Source organism: Arvicola amphibius, chromosome 1, assembly GCF_903992535.2.
Source record: "Arvicola amphibius chromosome 1, mArvAmp1.2, whole genome shotgun sequence".
NCBI classification, from domain to species: domain Eukaryota; kingdom Metazoa; phylum Chordata; class Mammalia; order Rodentia; family Cricetidae; genus Arvicola; species Arvicola amphibius.
The window spans coordinates 171348999-171359668 of NC_052047.1; positions in this window are offsets into that span (position 1 = coordinate 171348999).

Sequence of the window (10670 nt, forward strand, 5' to 3'; positions counted from 1 at the left end):
TGGCATTCAGGCAGACATGGTGCTGGCTACATCTTGATTAGAAGGCAACAGGAAGTGGACTGTGACACTGAGCACAGTTTAAAGCAAAAGAGACCTCAAAGCCTATCTGGACATTGACACACTTCCTTCAGTGAGGCCACACCTACTTCAACAAGGCCACCCCTCTCAATAGTGCCACTCCCTGAGCTTATGGGGGCCAATTGCATTCAAACTTCCACACACAGCATCATGCCTGTGCTTCTTCCAGTAAGCTAGGTTGTAAATTCTAAATACATTTATATACATTTATTTGCTTATATTTGTGGAAATTAAAAAAAAAGCTTAAAAAATGCCCTGTAAGGATTGAGTTCACTTAGAACTAAGGTATCAGGGAAGTGGAGGAACAGCTGAGGACATGAGCTTCCTACTTCTGACACAGTAACCTCCTTGAGGACTTTTGTTCTGAGATCCCTACTGAGGGGGAACCAAGATTCTTGACTTCACCACAGGAAAAAAACCAATCTGGATGCTGCATCCATCCAACACAGCCTTGGAGTTTATTGGGGAGCTAGTTCAGCAGAGAGAACAACTCAGGAGAAGGATAAGGCAGCGTGTGGGTTTGAGACCCTCAAGAGAACTAATCATCCTTAAGCTAAGTAAGCAGCGGTGTATTTGATTTTGGTGGCTCTCAAGTGACTTCTCAGGGAGCTGCAGAGGAAGGCTTTCTTTTTCTAGTAAATGAAATAATAAAGGGATTTCTGGTGTTCTTTGGATGGCATGACACCTGATCAAGTAACCTTATGTCATATGGATTGCACAGGAAGTTAGGATTGTGTGTGTGCGAGTGCGCGTGGGTGTGCACGTGTGTGTGTGTGTGTGTGTGTGTGTGTGTTTGTGTGTTTAGGTGTGCATATATGTGGATACCAGAGGTCAATGTCAGGTAGACTCCTTCTGGCACTCTGTTTTATTTTCAAATTGAATTTATTCTTTGACAGTTTCATTTACGTATGCAATACACACTCACATCTCCTGTTCGCGGGATTGTCGCGTCCTCCCATTGGCATTAATCCTTCCCCACTTGATACTTTCATTTTGTTATTGTTTTGAGGTAGGCTAACCCACTGAACTTAGAACGGACAGATTAGCTACACTGGAGGTTTAGTGAGTTTGTAGGACGTTCAGGTCTCTCCAAGTCCTACATAAGGATTACACATGTGTGTTGACACACCGACTTTTCTGTGTGTATGTGAGCACAGGTGCGCATGCTTGCATGGCAGGCATGCTGCTGACTAAGCCATCTCCCCAGTGCGTTAAGATGCTTTTACTGTAAGCAAAAACTTAGAGTGTGATATTCCCAGAGAGTAGCTGGGAAAGCAGTAGGGTCACACTCAAAGGTCACGTAAGCTTAACCTTTAAGCACGGTTCATTGCTGTTTTAGAATTCTTATCTGAAGTATCTCTAAAGAATGGACTACTGTCTCTGTCTCTGTGCAGATGGCCTTCATAGAAAATGCTACTCTTGCTAGAACTCTTGACTCAGCTGATCAGAGATGTCAAATAGACTCCCAGGGAAGGGGCTTGTTTTAAAGATTTTTATAGCTATCAATACTTTTTTTTATTAAATATCTCTTGTTTACAATTTAAAAAATTATGTTTATACTAAACCAGAGTTCATATACATCAAGCAGCTCAAAATTAGCAAAGGTGTTTTGCCATTGGCATTGGAGTCTTCCACAGGTGTTAAATTAATTGGAGAACTGTTTACATCCTGAACTTGGCACCTGTAGCCAGGGAAGCCGGCTAACTCAGGCTAATATTTGTAACTATTCTTTGCTGAATCCATGTACACTCGCTTCACATTTTACCGAGAGAAATATAGTTTTTTTCTGATTTATTTGCATATTTTTGGTTATTGTTTATGACTATGATCTTATGTTCCTGTTGATTATTATTTTTTTAAACCCTGATTCCTTAGACTGCCAAAAGAATTTGAAAAAAAAAAAAAGCCTTCCTTGAGGCTTTTTGACTGAAGAATCCCGTGTTTTGGCAGTGGAATTGCCAATTCTACAGGATTCTGTGTAAGGAAAAGAGATCCAGAGTGAAGCCACAGAAAGTGTCTCTTCATGTCTCCTTAAATGGGCGTGGTTTCCTTTGGGTCGGTCTTAATGGTCTTGTCAGCCAGTCATCTTAATCACCAATGCTATTGTTATAGGTCACCCAAACTCAATTTATTTCACAGTCCTGTTCCATCAGCAAGAAAGAACTTCAGCTTCAGACTAAATCTGCTAGCTATGTTCGGGCACAGGCAATGCTGTGAGTGACTATTTAACCCAAAATCAGTTTGTTTTTGTGTGTTGTGACAAGTCTGTACAATTCAATGAAAAAGAAAAGACATTATATTATATTCTCTGTGTAAAATACAATGTCTCTCTCATATCAGACAGGACACTTCAAAATTTTGGAGCTACTTTTTGTAGATTGTAAAGATTGATTAGAAATTATTCCAGTGCTAAATCAACCCGAGAATGTTTGTGTGTGTGCACATATACATACATATACATCATCATATACATACATATACATCATATACAAATATACAAATATGTGATGTAGGCTTACGGCTCTTTATCAGACAAACTGCCAACAAACAGTATAGAATTATCATTCCTGAGAGAATGTATTTGTTTGTTTGGCTGGAAGTTGAACCAGACATTACGAGAAGGCTACAAACATGGATTTATTTTGAAAAAAGAATAAATAAACAGACAGTTGTGTGTTCCCTCGACATAAGCATTTTAGTAAGGACCATGAAGAGAACAACTCAACAACCTCACGGATGTATAAAAGGCAAAAATTCTGTGGTTAAAATGCTCCCAGTCATAGTATTTATGTCACCCCAGAGCGCTGGTATTTTTAGATCTCCTCAATTTCAGTACCACCAATTTTATCAGATGATTTGGGTTACCTGTAGGTGGGAACATTATGTTCAAATTGTTTTACTCGGAAAGAAACAGCGAGTTTGTCTCAAGTTCATCTTCATGGATGCATAGCAGAGGAGGGATAGGTGTAGAGCTGCAGACATCTATACATGTTAGGATCGCGGGACCAGGGGAAATGTCGCATTGTGAGAGGCTAAAGTAAAATGAAAGATGCTCTCTCCAGCATACAAGAAGTGCCCCACCCAGACATCCCAGAAACTCGAGCGTGGTCCATCCAGGAAACCAGCCACGGCACACAGGTGGCTGTGACAGTTACACTTGGAGCTTTCAAAAGTGTGTTGGGCTTTCTGAAGACTGAATCCTCTGCAGAGCAAGGAGGTCAGGGCCTCAAAATAATCTATCCTTCAAGACTTAAAGTCAAGCCATCAGCGTCTAATTTGTGATGTGTTAATTTGCAAAACTTGGCTGTTGGAAGCCTTTATATTTGTGTGGGTATAACATGGTCTCTGCCTAAGAAAATTAGTCAAAACTATGACACCAGGTAGAAAATACATAGTATAAATAGATGAAAACTTGGGAGAAATTTAATAAAAACAAGTGTAAGGCTGGCAGGTTTATTTGATTTTTGTTGTTGTTGTTGCCATTTTTACTATGTTAATTCTACCTATCCCAAAATATGGGAGATCTTTCCATTTCCTGGTGTTTTCTCCAATTCTTTCTTCAAAGATTTAAACTTCTTGTCATACAGGTCTTCCACTTGTTTGGTTAGAGTTACTCCAAGATATTTTATGTTACTTGTGGCTATTGTGAAGGGTGATGTTTCTCTGATTTCTTTCTTATCTCATTTGTCATCTGTAAAGGAGGGCTACTGATTTTTTTGAGTTAGTCTTGTTTCCTACTACATTACTGAAAGTGTTTATGAATTGTAGAAGTTCCTTGGTAGAATTTTGGGAGTTGCTTATGTAAATTATCAAATCATCAGCAAATAGTGAGAGTTTGATTTCTTCTTTTCCAATTTGTATTTCCTTGATCTCCTTTTGTTGTCTTATTGCTCTAGCTAGAATCTCAAGAACTATATTGAATAGATATGGAGAGAGTGGACAACCTTGTCTTGTTCCTGATTTCAGTGGGATCACTGGGAGTTTATCTCCATTTAGTGTGATGTTGGCTGTTGGCTTGTTGTATATTACCTTTATTATGTTTAGGTATGTTCTTTGTATCCCTGCTCTCTCCAAGACCTTTATCATGAAGCGATGTTGTATTTTGTCAAAGGCTTTTTTAGCATCTCATGCGGTGATTGTTTGGCTTTTATTTTTCAGTTTGTTTATGTGGTGGATGACATTGACAGATTTTCGTATGTTGAGCCATCCCTGCATCTCTGGGATGAAGCCTACTTGATGATGGTGCATGATTTTCCTGATGTGTACTTTGATTCGATTTCCCAGTATTTTATTGAGTATTTTTGCATCAATGTTTATGAGTGCGATTGGTCTGCAATTATCTTTCTTAGTAATGTCTTTATGTAGTTTGGTTATCAGTGTAATTGTAGCCTCATAAAAAGAGTTTGGCAATGTTCCTTCTGTTTCTATTGTGTGGAACAATTTGAGGAGTATTGGTATTAGTTCTTCTTTGAAAATCTTGTAGAATTCTGAGCTGAAACCATCTGGTCCTGGGCTATTTTTGGTTGGGAGACTTTTGATGTCTGTTTCTATTTCTTCAGCAGTTATAGTTTTATTTAATCTGCTCATCTGGTCTTGATTTAATTTTGGTAAGTGATATTTATTCAGAAAGTTGTCCATTTCCTTTAAGTTTTCCAACTTTGTGGAGTATGAGTACATGTTTTTGAAATATAACCCAATGATTCTCTGTGTTTCCTCCATGTCTGTTATGTCCCCCTTTTCAGTTCTAATTTTGCTAATTTGGATATTCTCTCTTTGCCTTTTGGTTAGTTTGGATAAAGGTTTGTCTATTTTGTTGATTTTCTTGAAGGATCAACTCTTTGTTTCATTAATTCTTTTTAATGATTTTTTTGTGTTTTTATCTTGTTGATTTCAGTTCTCAATTTGATTATTTCCTGCTGTCTAATTCTTCTGGGTGAGCTTGCTTCTTTTTGTTCTTAGAGTTTTTAAATGTTCTGTTTACTCACTGGTGTGGGATTTTTCCAGCCTCTTTATGTAGGCATTTAGTGCTATAAACTTTCCTCTTAACACTGCTTTCTTTCATCATGTCCCATAAATGTTGTGTGGTCATTTTCATTGAATTTTAGGAAGTCTTTAATTTCTTCCTTGACCCATTGATGATTCAGGTGAGCCTTGTTTAATTTCTATGTGTTTGTGGGTTTTCTGGAATTAGTGTTGCTGTTGAGTTTTAATTTTAAGCCATGATGATGTGATAAGAGACATGGGGTTATCCCTTTTTTGTATCTGTTGATGTTTGCTTTGTCATCTAGTATGAGATCAATTTTTGAGATGGTTCCATGAGGTATATTCTTTTATGTTTGGATGGAATGTACTATAGATATCTGTTAAGCTTGTTTGATTCATAACATTTGGTAGTTCCCTTATTTCTCTGTTAATTTTCTGTCTGATAGTCCTGCCCAATGGTGAGAGTGGGGTATTGAAGTCTCCCACTATTAGTGTGTGGGATTTCATGTGTGATTTAAACTTTAGAAACGTAAAAATGCAGTTTTGTTATAGCATCTACTGCTTCTGGCTCTTACAAACTTTTTGCCCCTTATTTTTCAGTGATTCCTCAAGCCTTGAGAGGAGAGGGTACGATATAGATGTCTCACTTAAAGATGAGTATGTTACATGCAGTCTTTTATTTTTAAACATTGACTAATTGTGGATTTCTGTGATAAACATTGCTTATTGCAAAAGGAAACTTCTCCAATTAGGATGGCAAGATGTCTTAGTCCACGAGTATCATAATATATCCTTAGGATTCATTTTAATACTATTTTTATTTAGCAGAATGATATTAGTAGATCATACCATAGTGCCTATGATCTATATAGTTACTGGTTCTTGGTCCCAGAATTAGTCCTCTCTTCTGTAGTGAACCCTAAATCCAATCAGAAAGTATTTGGCTACTTCCATAACATTTATGTCACTGTTGAACCAGTGTGCATAGGCTGCAAGGACAGTCATTGTAGCTTTCAGAATTGATAGCTGGGTGACATCCATGAAGACTTCTCTCCTCTGGAAGGCATGGATGCTGCCTTCCAGGACTATGAAAGACAACCAGTAGGGAATACACATCCAGGTTAACATCAATTCTATTTCTCTGGGTTCCATGACTCAAGTATGTGGTATTGTTAGCAATAGATTATTGCTGTCAAGTTCTGGAGAGCAACCAAGAGCAATGACCACAGCCTACATTTTTGGCAGGTGAATGGGATTCCACTGAACAAAAAGGTAACACACTGGTGTCTTGGAGAGGCAATGCCCTTTCTTATATGGTAACTGCATTTCTATTCTTTATATTATGCATATATTTTAAGAAGCTTCCAAAGTAGTAAGTTTCCAAATGAGCTTCTCAATGGTCTTCAGAGTTAGTTATCTCTCCTTACACTTCCTAGTCTTATGATTCAACATATATAAATCAATAAAAATAACCTACCACCTAAATATATTCAAGGACAGAAACTACATGGACAAATATGACATTATTTCATGATAAAAGTCCTGGAGAATTTAGGGCTACAGACTATATATCTCAACACAAAAATGAATATACAGCAGGCCTATAGTTAATGTCATGCTAAATGGGAGAAAACCTCAAAGAATTTCCACTGTAATCAAGAATAAGACAAGTATGCCCATTGCTCCACTCCTGTTCTTTAAAGTTCATGAAGTATTAACTAGGTTAATAGGATAGATGAAGGATGGAAATGATATAAATAGTAAAGAAAGATGTCAAATAATCCTTATTTGCACATAATATGCTTTTATACATTAAAGGCCCTAAAAGTCCATCAGACAAGTCCTACAGCTGATAAATGCACTCTGCAAAGTAGCAGGACACAAAATTAGCACACAAAGTTAGTCATCTTTATAAATACCAATAATAAACATACTGAAAAAGAAGTCAGAGAAATAGTCTACAGCCTCAAAGAAGATTAAGACTTACTGGAATAAGTTTAATCAATGAAATGAAAGACTTATACAATGAATATTGTAAGACACTGAAGAAAGGTAGCAGAAGATAGGAAACCCTTCCATGAACACAGATCTATAGATTTAATATTGTGAAAATGGCCAGCCCACTGAAAGTAGACTACAGATTCAATACATTCCCATTCAAAATCCCAATGTGGTTCTTCACAGAAAGAGTAAAAGCAATCTAAAGCAGAAACATAAAATACCAAGAATTTTTGACAAATAGGTTAACAATACACATTGGAGAAATGACAGCATCTTCAATAAATGATGCTGGTCAAATTGGATAGCTACATGGGAGAATAAAACTATATCCTCATTTCTTATTCTGTTGAGGTCTCAACTCCAAATGGATCAAGGCCCTCAATATAAAAGCTGATATGTTGAATCTGATAGAAGAGAGAATTGTGACTATGCTTGAACAGACCCCAATAGCACAGCCATTATGACAAACAGTGAATGGATCTCATCAATCTAAAAAATCTTCAGTACAGAAAAAGACACCATAATTCAAGTGAAAAGGCAGCCCACTGCATGGGGAAATATCTTTGTCAGCTGTATATCTGACAGAGGCTGAGTATCTAGAATATATAAAGAACTCAAAGAACCAATTAATTACTGGGTTATGGAGCTAAACAGAGTTCTTGAAAGAAATACAAATGGCTAAGAAGTATTTTAAAAAAATGTCCAGCATCCTTAGTTAGCTACCAGGGAAGTGCAAATAAAAACAATTTTGAAATTTCATCTTAATTCTGTCAGATTGGCTAAGAGTAAGAAAGGCCAAATGACAACAAATGCTGGCACATATGTGGGGAGAGGGAACGTTAACTGTTGCCGGTGGGAGGACAAATTGGTATAGCCACTGTCGAGATCACTGTGATGGATATAGCACATTTACCAGCTATGCCATCCTTGGGTCTACACCCAGAGGACTCCATATATGGCTATAGAAATACTTGCTTGTCTATGTTTATTGCTTCTCTGTTCACAATAGCCAGGAAGTAAAATAGCCAGGATGTTCATCAACCAATAAATGAGTAATGAACATGTGGTACATTTATACAATGTAATACTATTTGACTGTTTAAGAAAAATAAAGTTATGAAATCTGCAGGTAAATGAATGGAATTGAAAACAATCATTCTTATTGCGGAAACACAGACCCAGGAAGACAAATGCCACACATTCTCTTGTATGTGGATGCTGGCTTTGAACCTTTGGTTGCCTGCATATCAAAGGAGTTGGAGGGCTTCCAAGGGAGGAGAGATGGAGCCCAGTGGAACAGAAGAACGGAATAATGAAGAGTTAACTTTCTGAAGGCTCATGTCTTTAAACTGTATTATGAATATCATATACTTTTCAAATATTTTAATACAGGTTTTGTCTTGGCATACTGTCTACTACATAACAGAGTATAATTGACACTCAAGGAATACATGCCAGTGTGCCTTTCTTAAACATATGTACACATTCCAGTTGTCAACCAACTTGTTAAAGAGAGTGACATTAAGGGGAAACCATGATCAGAATATACGACATGATAAAACGGGAATGAAATTAGATTGATGCCATTTTTTTTTGTAAATAATGCATTCTATAAAACTGAGACAATATTTACAGTACTTACTGAAGAAAAACAAAAGTAGTTCGAGTTGGTGTTAAGGTTACCCTAAACTAGACACTGGAGGACTCTAAGTTGTACCCAAACCCACCAAACCCACACTTGTTTCATGGCTTTGACCAAGCCAGGCAGTCTGTGGCCATGATTATGTATACAAACCGCCTACATCAGGTGTCATCTGAAGGTCAATGTGTTTATGCCAGCTGGTTTTGTTCCACATGTAGAATGCCATGCAGTTGTTCTGGGCATGGTGGTCAGAGTGGACGCCAGCACAGCTGTAATGAGCGGACTGCCAGGGACAGGCTGATTATCTGGGCAAAATAGGCAGATGGTACAATTTGGGAGTTAATGGAACGTCTTGGTTACAAAGACTCTTTTTTTAAATTGATAAAATTTATTTATTCTGTGTGTTTTTTACATCATACATCTTGATCCCCTTCATTCCCTATCTCTTCTCATCTGCCTTCCACCCCTGCACCCCTCCCCCAAATTAAAACAAAACTCAAAGGAAAAAAAATGAAGAAAATAAAATGAGAAAAATTTAAAAAGAGGGAAGGAATTAAAATAATCTCATCTTGGAAGCTGAAGTATAACCCAACAAGTCTTGTAGTATGCTCTTTTATCTATACATCTCTACGTGCAAGTGTTCATGGCAAAGAGTCCTTGGTCTGGTTGGAGGCTCCTGGTCTCTACTACACGTTCGATGTGGGGCCCCCACTAGGACTCTTCCTGGACATCCCCTGGAGTCCTGTGCTTACAAAGACTCTAAACGCTTGTATGAACTATAACTGATGATACAATTGAAGTGATTCTTGAAATTTCCAATATGGATTATTTATAGATACGGCCTGCCTGTCACCTAGCAAGTGTCTATTAAGACTATATGGTGGTGAAAGCCAGGCAATATTATACCATCACACCAATAAACTCGAAGTTCTTAGCAAGTAAGTCTGCCGAGCAATTGAAATTTTGCAAAAGCTTGGTCACCTTTAAAGTTCCTTCACAGAGAGGGGCAGTGATACAGCTCAGTGGGCAAAGGTGCTGACGTGAAGGTGGTGACCTGAGTTCAATCCCAGAACCCACAAAGTGAAAGGAGAGAACCTGCTTCTCTAAGTTGTCCTCTGACCGCTACATGTGTGCCACGGTACACACTCCCTCCACAAACACATACACAAATATAATAAAAGTATCATAAAGGAATAAGAAGAAAAATCTGACTCAGAAAAACACAATTTTTATGAAAGATATGAATTGCTAAAGAAAAGCTCTTAGAATAGTAAATAAGATGTCAGAAACCTATGTTTTAATGTGTTTATGTTTGGTTTAGAAACATGGTGTAAGCAAAAATCTCCTAGGAACATAACCTATAAACTTGACACAGAAATTGTAATTATACCTAGCATTAATTACAGCATGTGGTTATCAACATTTTTTAAAGTCATGAAGTTGCATTCTTATTATATCAAAAGTGATACAGGAAGTGAGAGCTCGGTAAAGGGAACTATCAGGCAAAGTGTTCTCTTGTAAGTTCGCTTAGGTCATCTACACAGTGACAGGATGGTCCTGCTAATCTAGACTCCGAAACATAACGGTGGAAGACGAAATGGCATCCAGTGTTAGAGATGGAAGATACTTTAATGGAATCTGTTTCAAACAGAAAAATAATGTCAATAAGTAAAACTTCTTAGTGGAATGCCTAAGGTGATGATAAAACTCCTCTATGCAGATGTATTACAATTTATCCCTCCCACTATAGTTCTGGAAGCATTGAAGTCTAAAATTTTAAACGGTTTTTCCAAAGTCAATGTTTCCAATAAATATTAGTAATAGCTGAAACCCTGGTTATATTAATATTTGTTTATTTATTTTAGCACACTGCTTGGAATCAAAATAAAAGGTGAGTGCCCTACTGGTAAACTATTGTTATCCGGAAAAACCCAGTTTGAGCTGTTCTTTAAGTTTTCACTTTGTA